At 43.9% G+C, this 19,540-nt stretch overlaps 1 protein-coding gene across 1 annotated transcript in view; it reads left to right on the top strand.

Moving 5' to 3' along the window:
• The first annotated feature begins 407 nt into the window (after positions 1–407).
• LOC120050969 (brother of CDO-like) overlaps positions 408–19,540 on the top strand; it is a 48,523-nt gene continuing 29,390 nt past the window's right edge. The window contains exon 1 of the mRNA XM_038997522.1: positions 408–583. The gene's annotated coding sequence lies outside the window, so the exon portion shown is untranslated. The remainder of the gene's footprint in view (positions 584–19,540) is intronic.

Here is a 19,540-nt window from a genome sequence, read left to right as displayed (position 1 = left end):
CGCTAGAGAGAGATAGAGGCATGCGGGCTTCAATGGACGGGCTCAATACAAACAGGAGGAACACACCAGTCTAGGGGATGAGGGGGAGGGGCATTCTTTCTCCCCCCACCATGTAGAACTTTTGGGAACTTTTGTTGTTTGTCTTACACTGTTCCTATTAAAGTATTTTATGCACAGGTACATACATTCATTATAACAACACATTTCATCATTACGCACTGCGGTGAGAACCACTGGGCCTGACAATAGAGTGTGTTTCTTGGGGGATACTAGAGGGCTTTACCAAACTTTGTGATTTGGGAGCGAGCCCCTATTGTTCAGATCCCTCCCCCTTCTTGGGAAGTGGGTGGACCCGAAAAGGCGTCGCAAAGGGGAGAATTGTTTGAGAGCTCAGTCATCCAAAAACGGCCATTCAATGTGAGAACTTGGGGAGCCTAAGAAAATGTCGGTGGCATCGCAGTAAATTACTAAAGCAGTAAAGAAAAAGGAAAAGTGTTTTTCCCCCCGGATTTTACTGAAGTAAAAAGCTGAGAAAGAGATCGATTGTTGTCCGAGGAGTAAATACCAACTATAGCACGTTTTGGTAAGTTTTTCTTTACTAATGATCCCTGTCTTGCGGTAGGTACTACGCGAAGTAATGACACATGCGTTACAAGTTAACAATATGCTTTTATTTATGTAATAACGGATTCACTCAGGTAATCATATTTTTGACACGGATGTGTGATAACATAAACCTTGTATGTTCAGCGTTTTTCAATGTTGTAATCGGGATGCGGGTACCTCGCTAACTTTGTGTGTAACAATTGTTTTGTTTCCACGTCTTTATTTGATTCAACTACCTTTCAGGCCAAATCAATAGAAGCAAAGACTGCGCGCTTAATATTGGGAATATGGAACGAAATGGTCATAAAAAGTACTAATTTGAAAATGTGATTGTAGGATGGTTGTAGAAGATAGTTTTGCGACGCATTGAGTGATGGGGGTAGTAGCTTTTGACCATTTCTGCCTTCAGCTTTCGGAATTGCGTCTTTTTTTGCCAAATTAGTTTCTCAAACGTTAGATCTTTGTGTCTGAATGCATTTTGTATTATTCTCATGATAAAAATGTATATTATTTTTTGGTAAAAACATTGTCATTTTAAGACCAAAAGTGTGTAGATTTTTGCAGGCCTCAGTCCGTAGTCGTTCCTATAGAGGAGAGTAACAGAAAACAGACATGGCAAAGCCCTGCCAAATTCCCTTCCCAAATCGTTGGTTTCATGCCTACATCTTATTTATTAGCCTGCCTCAATGTCAACCGAAACAGATTGGATTTTATCTCATGACGCACAGCTTTGACACCACTAATTGTGTGCTTTTAAAAAGAACCCACTCCCCTCATCACTAAACCAAACGTACACTGTGCAAGAATAACCCAATTACAATAAATTGACAGCTGGTCAACTCTTCTGAACCATCAATGCGGTGGAATGCCTGAATGTCTTTTAGCTATGAGCTGTCAAGGGCGTCTCTCAATGAGTCTCATATCATCCCTTTGCTGAGGAATTATTTAAATGACAAAATATGTTTTTCAAATCCAATAGGCTAATGAGCTCTTGGCGAATCAGCGCATGGGTGAGATTGTCACTGCTCTATTTAGAATACATTTAGCCCAACTGCATCGCATAGAAAATAGACCTCAGTTAAACCGACAAGACACCCTGTCAGCTGGAGAGATTGTTTCAGCTCAATCCATGATGTCAGATGGATTAAAAATGAGGGCTTGAAATTGCCAGGGATCTCATGATACCATATTATCACGAATACTTTGGTGCCGATATGATACACTACATGACAAAAAGTATGTGGACACCTGCTCATCAAACATCTTATAAAAAAATCATGGGCATTAATATGGAGTTGGTCCCCCCCCCACCTTTGCTGCTATAACAGCCTGACGTTGCTTCCAGAGGCTGTTTGGAACACGGTAGTGAGTGTTGCAACCGAGGACAGACGATTTTTACATGGCCTACCACTTTGCGGCTGAACCATTGTTGCTCCTAGACGTTTCCACTTCCCAATAACAGCACTTACTGTTGACCAGGGCAGCTCTAGCGGGGCATAAATTTGATGAACTGACTTGTTAGAAATGTGGGACAGTGCCACCTTAAAAGTCACTAAGCTCTCCAGTAAGCCATTCTACTGCCAATGTTTGTCTATGGAGATTGCATGGCTGTGTGGTCGATTTTATACACCTGTCAGCAACCGGTGTGGTCGAAATAGCCGAATCCAGTAATTTGAAGGGGTGTACACATACTTTTGTAAATACAGTACCAGTCAAAAGTTCTGACACAACTACTCATTCAAGGGTTTTTCTTTATTAGTACTATTTTCTACATTGTAGAATAATAGTGAAGTCATCAAAACTATGAAATAACACATATGAATCATGTAGTAACCAAAAAAGTGTTAAACAAATCAAAATATTTTAAATATTTTAGATTCTTCAAAATAGCCACGCTTTGCCTTGATGAACGCTTTGCACACTCTTGGCATTCTCTCAACCAGCTTCACCTGGAATGCTTTTCCAACAGTCTTGAAGGAGTTCCCACATACACTGAGCACTTGTTGGCTGATTTTCCTTCGCCCTGCAGTCCAACTCATCCCAAACCATCTCAATTGGGTTGAGGTCGGGTGATTGTGGAGGCCAGGTCATTTGATGCAGCACTCCATCACTCTCCTTCTTGGTCAAATAGCCCTTACACAGCCTGAAGGTGTGTTGGGTCATTGTCCTGTTGAAAAACAAATGATAGTCCCACTATGCACAAACCAGATGGGATGGCGTATGGCTGCAGAATGCTGTGGTAGCCATGCTGGTTAACTGTGCCTTGAATTCTAAATAAATCACCAACAGTGTCACCAGCAAAGCACCCCCACACCATCACACCTCCTCCTCCATGCTTCACGGTGGTAACCACACATGCAGAGATCATCCGTTCACCTACTCTGCGTCTCACAAAGACACAGCGGTTGGAACCAATTTCTGAGGCTGGTAACTCTAATGAATTTATCCTCTGCAGCAGAGGTAACTCTGGGTCTTCCTTTCCTGTGGCGGTCCTCATGAGAGCCAGTTTCATCATAGTGCTTGATGGTTTTTGCGACTGCACCTGAAGAAACTTTCAAAGTTCTTGAAATGTTCCGGATTGACTGACCTTCATGTCTTAAATTAATGATGGACTGTCATTTCTCTTATTTTAGCTGCTTTTGCCATAATATAAACATGGTCTTTTACCAAAGGCAAAGGCACACCTGTTAATTTAAATGCATTCCAGGTGACTACCTCATGAAGCTGGTTGAGAGAATGCCAAGCGTGTGCAAAGCTGTCATCAAGGCAAAGGGTGGCTACTTTGAAAAATCTCAAATCTCAAATATATTTAGATTTGTTTAACACTTTTTTGGTTACTACATGATTCCATATGTGTTAGTTCATAGTTTTGATGTCTTCACTATTATTTTACAATGTAGAAAATAGTAAAAATAAAGAAAAACCCTAGAATGAGTAGGTGTGTCCAAACCTTTGACTGGTACTGTATAATGTATGTATTGAGATTCTCATGATTATATATGTATTTCTATTCAATACTGTGATTTTATAGTCTTTTTATTGTGATTTGATGTTCCAAACATACTGCTCACCATGTCTTCAGCAGAGGGAGAAGAGAGAGTCAATAGAAAACAAGTTTTAATCAGTCATGGAAATAAAAGTGATGAAAACGAATTGTCTCCCAATTTAAATAGAAGATGGAGAACAAGCTATGAAAGAAAAATACTTTGTTTTGGTGCAGGTACAGTCAACCAGTGTAAAAATAATATTGTGATATTGTCAAAACTAAAAGATACAATATATTGTAAAAAAGAATATCCCGATATGTAACTGTATCGATTTCCACCCCATCGCTATTAAAACCCTTTCCTGCAGTCAAATGACCAAATCGTCCTCTAGTGGCCTTATGGGTGGAATATTATTCATATTTTTCATAATTTCATAATTAATAAACACAATTTAAAAAATAAACAGAAAATGCGGTGTTTCTGTGTCAAAGAGTTCTGTTATATTTCAGTCTTCTGTGATGTATATAAAGTGTAATATTGGGATGCAAACTCTAAATGTAATACATTTCAACTCGACACCTGTACCATGTCAGATGTATTATTTTGTTTAAGCCCATAACCATGTGTGTGAGGTGTTTGTTTCAAAGTAGATTTGTTTAAGACTACCAAGAAACACTCTGTGTGACCCTGATTTAGCCCACTGCAGTAAAATGTGTGATCTTTTCATACCTTTACTTGAAGAGATCAAGAAGAATGATCTCTTCAATTAAACTGAATAAGTGAACTGGTTTACCAAGAGGCTATGTATGTTTGGCATTGATTCCTGTGCCTCTGTCTGAGGGACATCTAAGGAACATCTTGTTTGGTAACTCTGGTGTGGTAGAGTTTGTTGTTGACCTTCGGTGGTCGCCGGTCAAAGCTATTCTCTAATTCATTCCAGTCTGATTGGCTTTCTCTCCTTTCTCAGTCTTCTGATCTTATTTGGTGGCACAGTTTTGAGCAGCCTTAGCTGTGTGCCGATGAACGCACACATTTTACTGTTCCATTTTCATGCCAGCCCAACATTCGTTAACTATTAACAACAGGGTTAAAGACAAGGATTGATCCATGGGCCTATTCTGGAAAGATAACATCAGGCCTTGAAGTACTTTGAGTTCTTAAAAACACATGACAGGTCCTTATTTTTGTTGCCTTAATAGGTGTGTGTTTGGCATTGGTGTTTTGGTCCACTCTCAGTAGGTATGTCTTGTTCTGTCTATGAATAGCTTGGCTTGGCTAGGACTCATTGGATAGCTCTTGTTTTGACAATGACTCAATGGATAGATCTCATCCTGTCTGGATGTGTTTTCTTGGATAGTTCTGGTTCTGGGCAGGATAGCTCTTGTACTGGCTATGTTCTGGCTATGGGTCCGTGGTTAGTGCTTACTCTGGCTAGGTTCTGGTTGCTGTTGTTTTGCTTCTGATGCCATGAATATAGATTGGCACTATATGGATCGTTTTTGTCCTGGCTGTGACTCTGGGTGGATAGTTCTTTAGTTCTTGTTCTGGCGCTGTGGGACGTTTTGAGTTCTGTCTAAGTTCTGGCTACAACTGTGGAAAGGTTTATTGTTTTCTTAGATGATTTAATGTTAATTGGCAAAAGGAGAAAAATAACTCCTGAGGGTGTGCTTTCATCTGTGCTACAGCGGGTACGATCATGTAGTCATAACAGCCTGCAGGCTACTATCTGCGGGCCTAACTCTGTGTGTGTGTGTGTGTGCGTGTGTGTGTGTGTGTGTGTGTGTGTGTGTATGTGTGTGCATGATGGTTCTCCAATCAGGATAATCTCTTTACACTGGAATGTGCAGCTTGTCACTCTCGTCTTGAACAAGCCCCTCTCAGGATCACCTGCATGTTCCAGTGAAGTCAGATCTCAGTGTAGGGCATGCTGTGTGTTTCTCATAGCCTGCACTATGGACTGTGCTTTGTGAAAGAGAGCGACTTTAGGCTGTGAGTCTATCCATATTAGGCGGTTATACTAGTGTTTTAGTGTAATGGTGATCATACACATAGCCAACTATAAAGGCTTGGTTGCTGGAAGCTCATTTGAACATTTTCCCACAGATCAAACCTATTGTTCTGTAGATTTGCATTTATGGCTGTGTAGTTTACTTGACATATTGTGCTTTAGTGTTGCAGGGGTTGTAGGGTCAGGTTTCTCATGTCCTGGGGGTTTTAGGTGTCCAGTCTCAGAGAGGGCCACCTGGAGCAACAGGTGGCCAGGGTCCAGTACCCTCCCCTGGGGCTCCGAGCCACCCTGCCTCCCAAGCCTGACCCTGCATACCTCAATAGCCTTCCACAGCCTCTTCCACACAGGATGAGGGGGAGAGAAGGAGGGATGGAGAAAGGAGGTAGAGGAGAGGAGAATGAAGGAGGGAGGGAATAGAGAACATAGCTGTGCAGGAGAGAAGCATGGAAGAGAAAGAGAAGGGAGGACAGAGATAAAACATGCAAGCGGAGGAGTGAAAAGTCTGCATAGTTCGAGAGACATAGAAGTTGTAGATGTTTGCTCACACTCCTGTATCCCTGCCACCTACTTAACAATTGATCACATTACACAGATGTACCTGAAACGATGTGCTTTTGGCCTTTCAAGGGTGTTGAATAAATCTCCTTGAGACCTGTCTCGGTGATAATACAGTGCATTCAGAAAGTATTCAGACCCCTTGACTTTTTCCACATTTTGTTACGTTACAGCCTTATTCTAAAATGGATGAAGTTGTTTTCCCCCCTCGTCAATCTACACGCAATCCTCCATAATGACAAAGCAAAAACAGGTTTTTAGAATTTTTTGCAAATTTATGAAAAAACGGAAATATCACATTTACATAAGTATTCAGACCCTTTACTCAGTACTTTGTTGAAGCACTTTTGGCAGCAATTACAGCCATGAGTCTTCTTGGCACACCTATATTTGGGGAGTTTCTCCCAGTCTTCTCTGCAGATCCTCTCAAGCACTGCCAGGTTGGATGGGGAGCGTCGCTGCACAGCTATTTTCAGGTCTCTCCAGAGATGTTCGATCAGGTTCAAGTCCAGGCTCTGGCTGGGCCACTCAAGGATATTCAGATACTTGTACCGAAGCCCCCCCTGTGTTGTCTTGGCTGAGTGCTTAGGGTCGTTGTCCTATTGGAAGGTGAATCTTCGCCCCAGTCTGAGGTCCTGAGCGCACTAGAGCAGGTTTTCATTAAGGATCTCTCTGTTCTTTGCTCTGTTCATTTTTCCCTTGATCCTGACTAGTCTCCCAGTCCCTGTCACTTAAAAACATCCCCACAGCATGATGCTGCCACCACCATGCTTCACCACCTGGTTTCCTCCAGAAGTAACGCTTGTCATTTAGGCTAAAGCGTTCAATCTTGGTTTCATCAGACCAGATAATCTTGTTTCTCATGGTCTGAGAGTCCTTTAGTTGCCTTTTGGCAAACATCATTCAACATTCATTCAAACAGCACTTTCATGCGTTTTGCCAGCAGCTCTTCGCAATGCTTCAAGCATTGAGCTGTTTATGACTTCAAGCCTATCAACTCCCGAGATTAGGCTGGTGTAACCGATGTGAAATGGTTAGCTAGCTAGCGGGGTGCGCGCTAATAGCGTTTCAAACGTCACTCGCTCTGAGACTTGGAGTAGTTGTTCCCCTTGCTCTGCATGGGTAACGCTGCTTCGAGGGTGGCTGTTGTCGAGGTTTTCCGGGTTGAGCCCAGGTAGCGGCGAGGAGAGGGATGGAAGCTATACTGTTACACTGGCTATACTAAAGTTCCTATAAGAACATCCAATAGTCAATGGTATATGAAATACAAATCGTATAGAGAGAAATAGTCCTATAATTCCTATAATAACTACAACCTAAAACTTCTTACCTGGGAATATTGAAGACTCATGTTAAAAGGAACCACCAGCTTTCATATGTTCTCATGTTCTGAGCAAGGAACTTAAACGTTAGCTTTCTTACATGGCACATATTGCACTTTTACTTTCTTCTCCAACACTTTGTTTTTGCATTATCTAAACCAAATTGAACATGTTTCATTATTTATTTGAGGCTAAATTGATTTTGTTGATGTATTATATTAAGTTAAAATAAGTGTTCATTCAGTATTGTAATTGTCATTATTACAAAAAAAAAAAAAAAGGTTGGCCGATTAATCGGTATCGGCTTTTTTTGGTCCTCCAATAATCGGTATCGGTATCGGCGTTGAATGAGCTTGTATCCTAACGGGAGCTTGTATCCTAACGGGAGCTTGTATCCTAACGGGAGCTTGTAGGCCTAACGGGAGCTTGTATCCTAACGGGAGCTTGTATCCTAACGGGAGCTTGTATCCTAACGGGAGCTTGTAGGTCTAACGGGAGCTTGTAGGTCTAACGGGAGCTTGTATCCTAACGGGAGCTTGTAGGCCTAACGGGAGCTTGTATCCTAACGGGAGCTTGTATCCTAACGGGAGCTTGTGTGCACACTCAGCTCACGTGTGTGTAGGGAGCGGTCGGAACGCAGTTGAGTGAATGAGACACAGAGGGGAAAGGGAATTTAGGGAGAAGAGCTGTGTGATGCTTGGCTTGGTTTCTTTTGTTGTTGTGCCCAGCTAATGCACATGTACAAATGGAACACTAAAGTAAAAGCAAATTAACTTTCCTCAAGACACTTTAAAATGACAAAATTTCACTTCCCGTTTTGCCAGCCACAAAGCACAATCCACCAAATAGTTTTACAGTATTAGATAAAAAAAATTAAAGATCACGTTTTGAGTATTTGAGTACTCTATTAAATACAGGCCTATAAAAACCTGATGGAATACACGAGCTGCATTCCAAATGAGGACAGTTTTATCACAAACTCTAAATGGACTGGTTGATTGAAGTGGAACATTCCCGTCCCTACATACTGTTGTTTTGTACTGCTGACTGCGTAGTATCCATCATCAGCTTGCCACCCTGAATCAGAAGACTAGTTTTACGTAGGTAGAAGTCACACTTATGTTTGAATAAAGGCACGTGTGACCTCTAGCGTCAGTGACCTCTAGGTGTGTTGACACACACTCTGCTGTTTGTGTGTGTGAGACTGACATAGTGTTGTTAAATCATTGATAAACTCCAGACACTGGTAAGTAAGCAGAGTGTGTGTAGACAAACAGTCCTGTGTGTGCTAAGTAGATATTTGTACAAAGATTAGCTAGCGTTAAACGAGCCAAGAGCCACGCAGGCATCCTCTCAAAGACCATTCACACAGGAGCACCAGATAGCACAGCAACGCTCTGACTGAAACCTCTCTCACCCTCTCTCGGTTTCTGTCTCTTTCTATCTTTGTCTCTGTCTCTAAAGGCGTCCGCATGCTGCAGTTCGGCTGGCTCCTAGCCGATCCAAACGAGTGTGCTCGCATACTCCCTTAAAAGACCTTCGCTTGAAAAACGAGAAGAATTGGCCTTTACTCTCTCTCTCTCTTACGCACACACACACACACACACACACACACACACACACACACACACACACACACACACACACACACACACACACACACACGCACACACGCACACACGCACACACAGTTTGTGTGAACAGAACCCCACAGAGCCATCAACATATTTTGGTTGGAGCCATCCTTCAATGTCATCTTGTGCCAATGTGTTATGACTGTGTTATGACTGTGTAATGACTGTGTAATGACTGAGTAATGACTGTTATGACTGTGTAATGACTGTGTAATGACTGAGTAATGACTGAGTAATGACTGTGTTATTACTGTGTTATTACTGTGTTATAACTGATTTGTCTGTGTTATGACTGTGTTATGACAGAGTAATGATTGAGTAATGATCCATCACTCTGTGACAGGCACTGGAATGTCTTCTCCCTAGGGAGGGATCAACCAATGTCTTAAGCCCTCTGCATGCTTTGGTTCGGCTGGCGCCTAGCCAAACTCTGCTAGGTGAACCAAATGTATGCTCTCATACTCTCTTAAAATGTCTCATTCATTTTCACGTTTTTGCAGAGGAGATCTTAGTCACTCAATTTTACATCTAAGATGTTTAGTGCAGTATTTCTCAAGTAAAAAAATGAGCATGAATACAATTAGTCTCTTGTTGAATGACAAAAAAACACTTAATTGAAGAATCTCTACTGTTAACCAATCACTGACGTAGGGGCATAGTCTTGAGCTAGCGAACTTCGGTTTGCCTCGAAGATAAGGTTTTTTGTCCACGAACAGCCGAATAAACCCTTACCGAAGACCATAACGAACCAAAACATCACAAAATGTCATCTGTTCCAAACTGTTCCAAACTGTTTCGGATGGAAAGCATTTACTCTTCAGTTACACTGAAAGTAGTTTTTCGTTGGTTATTATTGTCATTTCTGATTGTTTCTGTGTCTAGGAGTTGCTTTTCCCTCTCCAGTAGTATTCTGGGACGCGTTCTTATTGAGTTTGTTCTCTGATTCAAAAGACACTTTGTCACTCAACAACAATATTTCAGTTCAGATCAGGAAGGTGATTTGATATTTCAGTTCGGATCAGGAAGGTGATTTGATATTTCAGTTTGGATCAGGAAGATGATTTGATATTTCAGTTTGGATCAGGAAGGTGATTTGATATTTCAGTTTGGATCAGGAAGATGATTTGACATTTCAGTTTGGATCAGGAAGATGATTTGATATTTCAGTCTGGATCAGGAAGATGATTTGATATTTCAGTTCGGCTCAGGAAGGTGATTTGATATTTCAGTTTGGATCAGGAAGGTGATTTGATATTTCAGTTTGGATCAGGAAGATGATTTGATATTTCAGTCTGGATCAGGAAGGTGATTTGATATTTCAGTTCGGCTCAGGAAGGTGATTTGATATTTCAGTTTGGATCAGGAAGATGATTTGATATTTCAGTCTGGATCAGGAAGGTGATTTGATATTTCAGTTTGGATCAGGAAGATGATTTGATATTTCAGTCTGGATCAGGAAGGTGATTTGATATTTCAGTTTGGATCAGGAAGATGATTTGATATTTCAGTTTGGATCAGGAAGGTGATTTGATATTTCAGTCTGGATCAGGAAGGTGATTTGATATTTCAGTTTGGATCAGGAAGATGATTTGATATTTCAGTCTGGATCAGGAAGGTGATTTGATATTTCAGTTTGGATCAGGAAGATGATTTGATATTTCAGTTTGGATCAGGAAGGTGATTTGATATTTCAGTTTGGATCAGGAAGATGATTTGATATTTCAGTTTGGATCAGGAAGATGATTTGACATTTCAGTTTGGATCAGGAAGATGATTTGATATTTCAGTCTGGATCAGGAAGGTGATTTGATATTTCAGTTTGGATCAGGAAGATGATTTGATATTTCAGTTTGGATCAGGAAGATGATTTGACATTTCAGTTTGGATCAGGAAGATGATTTGATATTTCAGTCTGGATCAGGAAGGTGATTTGATATTTCAGTTTGGATCAGGAAGATGATTTGATATTTCAGTCTGGATCAGGAAGGTGATTTGATATTTCAGTTTGGATCAGGAAGATGATTTGATATTTCAGTTTGGATCAGGAAGATGATTTGATATTTCAGTTTGGATCAGGAAGGTGATTTGATATTTCAGTTCAGATCAGGAAGGTGATTTGATATTTCAGTTTGGATCAGGAAGGTGATTTGGGTCCTACCATTATAGGCTGGTGGTTAAACACGTCTGTTTATTTTTACTACACGTCCCCATCATTCCCAGAGATGTGGAAACCTATCTTAGCTGGATGGATGGATCTGGTGGCTTTCCCTGGTCTGGGATAATACCACTAGTCTATATTTGCTGCTTCACTCATAAATCAAAAGAACTGGTCTGAGAACAGCAACACAGTCAGTTTTAGATTTTAGAGATGCTATCATGTTCTGTTGTCAGTTACTGTAGCAATACAGATTACCACAGATTCTGCCTGTGTTTGTTTCTGTTGCTATTGGCACAGGTCTGTCTGTCTCTCTGTCTGTCTGCATTACTGCGCTTTGGCCTGCTTCTCTTTTAGTCCGGAACAACATCATTTTAGTTTGAGTGACAGGACACATGGAAGTCCTCTGGCCTTGCTATGACATGTCTGAGAGTCTCTCTCTCTCACACACACACACACACACACACACACACACACACACACACACACACACACACACACACACACACACACACACACACACACACACACACACACACACACACACACCGGTAATCCAGTTTCTGACACCCAAAGCTCCCTTTGAAATGAGTCCCCTCCAGCTGTTCCTGTGGCATTTAGGGCCCAAGGCAACTCACTCAGTCATACACACACACACAGTCATACACACACACACACACACACACACACACACACACACACACACACACACACACACACACACACACACACACACACACACACACACACACACACACACACAGTCACACGCATAGACAGAGACAAACACAGACACAAACACAGAGACAGACACAGAGACAGAGACAGACACAGAGACAGACAGGGTTTGTTACACTAACCTGATCTTTATTACCCATGTAATAAGCAGTCTAGTACAGTCTTATTGACATATAACCCCTATCTCTCAGCCATCTATTATTGACATATAACCCCTATCTCTCAGCCATCTATTATTGACATATAACCCCTATCTCTCAGCCATCTATTATTGACATATAACCCCTATCTCTCAGCCATCTATTATTGACATATAACCCCTATCTCTCAGCCATCTATTATTGACATATAACCCCTATCTCTCAGCCATCTATTATTGACATATAACCCCTATCTCTCAGCCATCTATTATTGACATATAACCCCTATCTCTCAGCCATCTATTATTGACATATACCCCCTATCTCTCAGCCATCTCTCTCCTTTCACTATGCCATGTACCTATATTTTCTCTATACCTCTTTCTTTTATAGCTGATTTTACATTTCCTCCCCGTTTTCCCAGGCTGTTTCTTATATCTGCATTCTTTCTAATTTCTTTATTCATCTCTCTCCCTCCTCTCTTTCCCTCCTTTCCTCCCCTAGAGAGAGCAGTATGGAGGACAGGAGTCAGGCTGGGCTGAGCAGGGCTTTTGAATAATATGGAGAAATGTCTCTTGATTTATAATTGGTTCCATTCACTCTGATGTATGAGCTGCCAAAGAAGCTAGGGGCCCCTTCCACTCCACTCCTCCCTTTATTTTTTCCCTCCCCTGCAGCCCTGGAAGAACTCACCAGGAATATGCATGTATGTAAGTGCAAAGGTACATCTTATTGTGTGTGTTTATCTGTCTTTGTGTGTCTGTAGCTATAATCCATGTATGTTGTTATGTGTTTATCTGTCTTTGTGTGTCTGTAGCTATAATCCATGTACGTTGTTATGTGTTTATCTGTCTTTGTGTGTCTGTAGCTATAATCCATGTACGTTGTTATGTGTTTATCTGTCTTTGTGTGTCTGTAGCTATAATCCATGTATGTTGTTATGTGTTTATCTGTCTTTGTGTGTCTGTGGCTATAATCCATGTACGTTCTGGAGGATTGGACTGGTCTTGTTTATTACAACCTATATTTTTACTTTTGTATGCCTCTGTGAGTATACGACGCCAGTGTGTGTGTGTGTGTGTGTGTGTGTGTGTGTGTGTGTGTGCGTGCGTGCGTGCGTGCGTGCGTGCGTGCGTGCGTGCGTGCGTGCGTGCGTGTGTGATACTGGGCATTAGTTTGGTGCGTGTGTGTGTGTGTGTGATACTGGGCATTAGTTTGGTGTGTGTGTGTGTGTGTGTGTGTGTGTGTGTGTGTGTGTGTGTGTGTGTGTGTGTGTGTGTGTGTGTGTGTGTGTGTGTGTGTGTGTGTGTGTGTGTGTGTGTGTGTGTTTGTGTGTGATACTGGGCATTAGTTTGGTGTGTGTGTGTGTGTGTGTGTGTGTGTGTGTGTGTGTGTGTGTGTGTGTGTGTGTGTGTGTGTGTGTGTGTGTGTGTGTGTGTGATACTGGGCATTAGTTTGGTGTGTGTGTGTGTGTGTGTGTGTGTGTGTGTGTGTGTGTGTGTGTGTGTGTGTGTGTGTGTGTGTGTGTGTGTGTGTGTGTGTGTGTGTGTGTGTGTGATACTGGGCATTAGTTTGGTGTCTTCTTCCTGTGGTGTATGGGACTGATTACTTGATTACTCAGGGAGTTTGCTCTGGGGCTCTTGGCTCTTAGTGAAAGCTTCTCAGAAACGCCCTGTCTTCCCTGAAGAGAGGCAACAAACACACACACACACACACACACACACACACACACACACACACACACACACACACACACACACACACACACACACACACACACACACACACACACACACACTCATTTCGTATTAAAGGCTCTTTATGCTTATGAAGTTAACTACAGTATTCCATTTAGCCGTTGCATGTGTTATGACGAAAGCAGTAACTTCTAGTCTATAGCTCATTATTATCATAGACACACACAACTGTAAACACACAAGCTGCAACACACACACGCCCAGGGTGGTGTCGGGCAGTGTGTAGGGCTCAGTCAGGTGGTTCTAGTTCCCGTGGCCCGGGAGGACACAGAGGCAGACATCCATCCAGCGTCCGTCGTGACATTATGTGTTTGTTAACCATGGCATTATGAACCCTGCCGGAGCACCAGAATTAGCGTTCAATGGTTCATTTTGCCTCGTTATATAAATGATGCATATGCAGCGGTGCCTAATTGATTAGAGCCCCCTCCGGGCCTGGCTTGATCTCCCTCGTTAATCCCTGAGACGGCCTGGTGCTCGTTAGCGTCGATGGAATGATGGGGTGGAGGGGGGAGAGAATAGCTCATTAATACTTTGTGAAGAGTGGGGGGGGATCCCAACCTTGTTAGACGATGCTTTTGATGTGACATTTCTGTAGCATGGGAGCTGTTGATGTCTGGAGATGTAGAGAAATGTTGAGAGGGGGATTGTGGGTACTCAGCTCAGAGAGAGGGGTATGAGCGGGTTCCACCTGCTGGAGTGGGCTCAACTGCCAACCTCACCAACTCAGACCTCACCAGCGCCACCATCAGGAGGGCACGGCGGCCTGATAGAAATGCCTTGTAAAGACCAGCTAACATAATTCCCTAATCTACATGACATAGACTTGTGTGTGTTCTACATAAAACAGTTCTATCTGAACGTTCTGTAACGTTAGTTTTACCACATTAAACGCGACCCAGAACTCTCCAGAATGTTGCGGCAACATCCATAGACATTAAAACCAGAGAGGGTGATAGCTCTGACGTCATCCACGTACAGTATTCCTATGGAAGACTCCAAATGGCGCATGAAGCCGGAAGTATTTGAATATGAAGCACGTTTTCATCCTGGCTGAGGTAGTCAACCTATGAGCACACCACACCCCCATAAGGGCAAGAAGAGCATTATGAGCACACCACACCCCCATAAGGGCAAGAAGAGCATTATGAGCACACCACACCCCCATAAGGGCAAGAAGAGCATTATGAGCACACCACACCCCCATAAGGGCAAGAAGAGCATTATGAGCACACCACACACCCATAAGGGCAAGAAGAGCATTATGAGCACACCACACCCCCATAAGGGCAAGAAGAGCATTATGAGCACACCACACCCCCATAAGGGCAAGAAGAGCATTATGAGCACACCACACCCCCATAAGGGCAAGAAGAGCATTATGAGCACACCACACCCCCATAAGGGCAAGAAGAGCATTATGAGCACACCACACCCCCATAAGGGCAAGAAGAGCATTATGAGCACACCACACCCCCATAAGGGCAAGAAGAGCATTATGAGCACACCACACCCCCATAAGGGCAAGAAGTGTGCATGAGGGTGCGAGCCTCCTCGTAGCCTGCCGGCCTGTGATTGGTCTGTGTCAGCACGTGGTCCTGTGTGACGACAAATGAGGTAGTCAGAATTGATCACTGTTTAATTAAATATCTTGGTTTGTAGCGAACAGAATTCACATTGGAGATTGAACTTGATCATAATAAACACATTTTAGAGCCCAAAATGGGCATCTACACAATTCTTTTGGCTCATTCTGGCGATTGGAATTTACATAGGCTTTCTAGGGCAGAACAGGACTTTTGACTTTTGGCAAAGCTCATGACTTCACGCTCCAGACCGGACACTGGGCAACATTATGAGAACCCTGAGAGAACCCTCCAGAATATTCTGTTAATGTCAGAGGTCAGAGAGAACCCAGGTACTGGACTAGCCAATGAGAGGGCCAGGACTGTGTGTTGAAACTGTATGTGCTAGGTATAGACCTAGCCAAAGCATAGGGACCTGGGATGAACTGGTTCCTGTACAGCTAACAGGTTGTTTAGGTAACAGTGTAGGCTATTAAAGCTATAGTCTGGGATTCAGAAAACAACAAAACGGCAGCACTGCCACTTGTTTTGGTAAACAGCTGAGGGAACGGGTTGGGGAAATGTAATTCAGTCCCTCCAGGATTCCGCAGGTATTTTTTTTAAATATTTGCCGGCAAAAATTGCTGCGGCAATTCTGACATTTAGCATAGCATTATACAACGATTTTGTCCAATTAGTTCAGAAAATGCTCTGATGAGGGAAAAAGTTTGTTGACTTGTGGCTTGATTGAACCATATTATGCTGTTAGTGTCTGGTGATTGGTTGAAATTGCGAGCCCTCTTTTTGTACTATGGTGATGGGTCAGTTTTATGCAATAATATTGCGATGATTTGAATGTTTCATGCGGAAATTGTGTGGTGATTGGTCAAAATTGCAAGCCCGCACATATTATGCAGGGAATTGTTGATTTTGCCACCAACAAATGTGATGGCAGAATTGTGGAATCCTGGAGGGACTGGCAATTCATCTTAAATTGGCACAGGCAACGCCAAGTTTGATTCCCACGGGGGAACAGTACAAATGAAAATGGATGCACTCACTACTGTAAGTCGCTCTGGATAAGAGCGTCTGCTAAGTGACTAAAATGTCAAATGAGAGCCGAGCTGTAGCGGTTGTTGTATTTTATCTCCTTCACTCAGCCCCAGCCTGACCAGCCTGACCAGCCTGACCAAAGGGCCAGCATCCAGATTGACTGAGTGCAGGGAAAATATGTTGGACACATTCAAACGATGCTCTCACACACCCTCTCATTGACAAGACCCTCTGTCCTCCTGCTCGCCTGCCAGTTGGCATCCCCTCCGTTAATTTGAACCCTGTTCTGCTTTCTCAGTCAAGCCCTCTTCATCCCCTTCACCCCCCAAACCTCACCCATCTAAGCACCCCCCCACTCACCTCTCCACATTACTCTCAAACCTCTTGGTCATTGAGCCCCCCCTCCACATTACTCTCAATCCTCTTGGTCATTGAACCGCCCCCCCCCACTCACCTCTCCACATCACTCTCAACCCTCCTGGTCATTGAACCCCCCCCCCCCACTCACCTCTCCACATTACTCTCAAACCTCTTGGTCATTGAGCCCCCACCCCCCCACTCACCCCCCCACATTACTCTCAAACTGCCCCCCCACTCCCCACACACACACTCTCTTCCTCTCCTCTCTTCCATTGAGCAGGCCCCATCATCAGCTCTTCCCGGGGCCCTTCAGAGTAGCGTCTCCCCTTTCTCTCTGGGGGTCCGTGGGGTCTTTGTCCTCTTTCTCTCAAGGGTCCGTGGGGTCTTTGTCCGCGCGCCGGCTCACTGCTTTACAATGACTCTCCACTCTATTAAGGTACGTTCTGCCTGTTAGCGTCGCTAGGGGCAACCGGCCTCCCGCATGGCAGCTATGCAGTGCGGCATTGTGGGCCGGCGGGCCCGAGCGGAGCAGTTGAACCCAGCAATCCTCACACTTGACACCGCATGTGTTTATCTAAAGGGGGGCCATTGTGATGTTTGGATGGGGGGGTAGTAAAGGATGTAAAATGGTGGATAGAAAGAGAGAGAGGGTGTGAGGAAGAGAGGAGGAGGAGGAGTAGGGGGGTGATACATATTCAACAGCTTAGCTACCCAACACCCCTAACCCCCCCCTCATCCTGTGTCCTCTCTCTCCATGCTAGAAAGCAGATGGAATTTGAGTGCTCAGGGAGGAGGCTCCAGCCTGGTTTTATCCAATTAGCAGCCTTGTCAAAATTAATTTATCCTGGGAGGCAGGGGAACAATAGGGCCCTGATTTAGCCCGGGGAACCCAAGAAGCCTGCCTGCACCAGCGCCACAAAGAGGCTTTATCCACTGACTCCTAAATACCTCTCACCATCTCATTCACTCCTCACCATCTCATACACCTCTCACCATCTCATACACCCCTCACCATCTCATACACCCCTCACCATCTCATACACCTCTCACCATCTCATACACCTCTCACCATCTCATTCGCCCCTCACCATCTCATACACCTCTCACCATCTCATACACCCCTCACCATCTCATACACCTCTCACCATCTCATACACCTCTCACCATCTCATACACCTCTCACCATCTCATACACCTCTCACCATCTCATTCACCCCTCACCATCTCATACACCTCTCACCATCTCATACACCTCTCACCATCTCATACACCTCTCACCATCTCATACATCTCTCACCATCTCATACACCTCTCACCATCTCATTCACCCCTCACCATCTCATACACCTCTCACCATCTCATACACCCCTCACCATCTCATACACCTCTCACCATCTCATTCACCCCTCACCATCTCATACACCTCTCACCATCTCATACACCTCTCACCATCTCATACACCTCTCACCATCTCATACACCTCTCACCATCTCATTCACCCCTCACCATCTCATACACCTCTCACCATCTCATACACCTCTCACCATCTCATACACCCCTCACCATCTAATACACCTCTCACCATCTCATACACCCCTCACCATCTCATACACCTCTCACCATCTCATACACCTCTCACCATCTCATTCACCCCTCACCATCTCATACACCTCTCACCATCTCATACACCCCTCACCATCTCATACACCTCTCACCATCTCATACACCCCTCACCATCTCATACACCTCTCACCATCTCATACACCCCTCACCATCTCATACACCCCTCACCATCTCATACACCTCTCACCATCTCATACACCCCTCACCATCTCATACACCTCTCACCATCTCATACACCCCTCACCATCTCATACCCCTCTCACCATCTCATACACCCCTCACCATCTCATACATCTCTCACCATCTCATACACCTCTCACCATCTCATACACCTCTCACCATCTCATACACCTCTCACCATCTCATACACCCCTCACCATCTCATACACCTCTCACCATCTCATACACCTCTCACCATCTCATACACCCCTCACCATCTCATACACCCCTCACCATCTCATACACCTCTCACCATCTCATACACCTCTCACCATCTCATACACCCCTCACCATTTCATACACCCTTCACCATCTCATACACCTCTCACCATCTCATACACCTCTCACCATCTCATACACCCCTCACCATCTCATACACCTCTCACCATCTCATACACCTCTCACCATCTCATACACCTCTCACCATCTCATACACCTCTCACCATCTCATTCACCTCTCACCATCTCATACACCCCTCACCATCTCATACACCTCTCACCATCTCATACATCTCATACACCTCTCACCATCTCATACACCCCTCACCATCTCATATACCCCTCACCATCTCATACACCTCTCACCATCTCATACACCCCTCACCATCTCATACACCCCTCACCATCTCATACACCCCTCACCATCTCATACACCCCTCACCATCTCATACACCTCTCACCATCTCATACATCTCTCACCATCTCATACACCCCTCACCATCTCATACACCTCTCACCATCTCATAAACCCCTCACCATCTCATACACCTCTCACCATCTCATACACCCCTCACCATCTCATACACCCCTCACCATCT

The sequence above is a fragment of the Salvelinus namaycush genome, chromosome 7 (genome assembly GCF_016432855.1).
Source record: "Salvelinus namaycush isolate Seneca chromosome 7, SaNama_1.0, whole genome shotgun sequence".
NCBI classification, from domain to species: Eukaryota; Metazoa; Chordata; class Actinopteri; order Salmoniformes; family Salmonidae; genus Salvelinus; species Salvelinus namaycush.
This window is presented reverse-complemented; position numbering and strand designations above follow the sequence as displayed.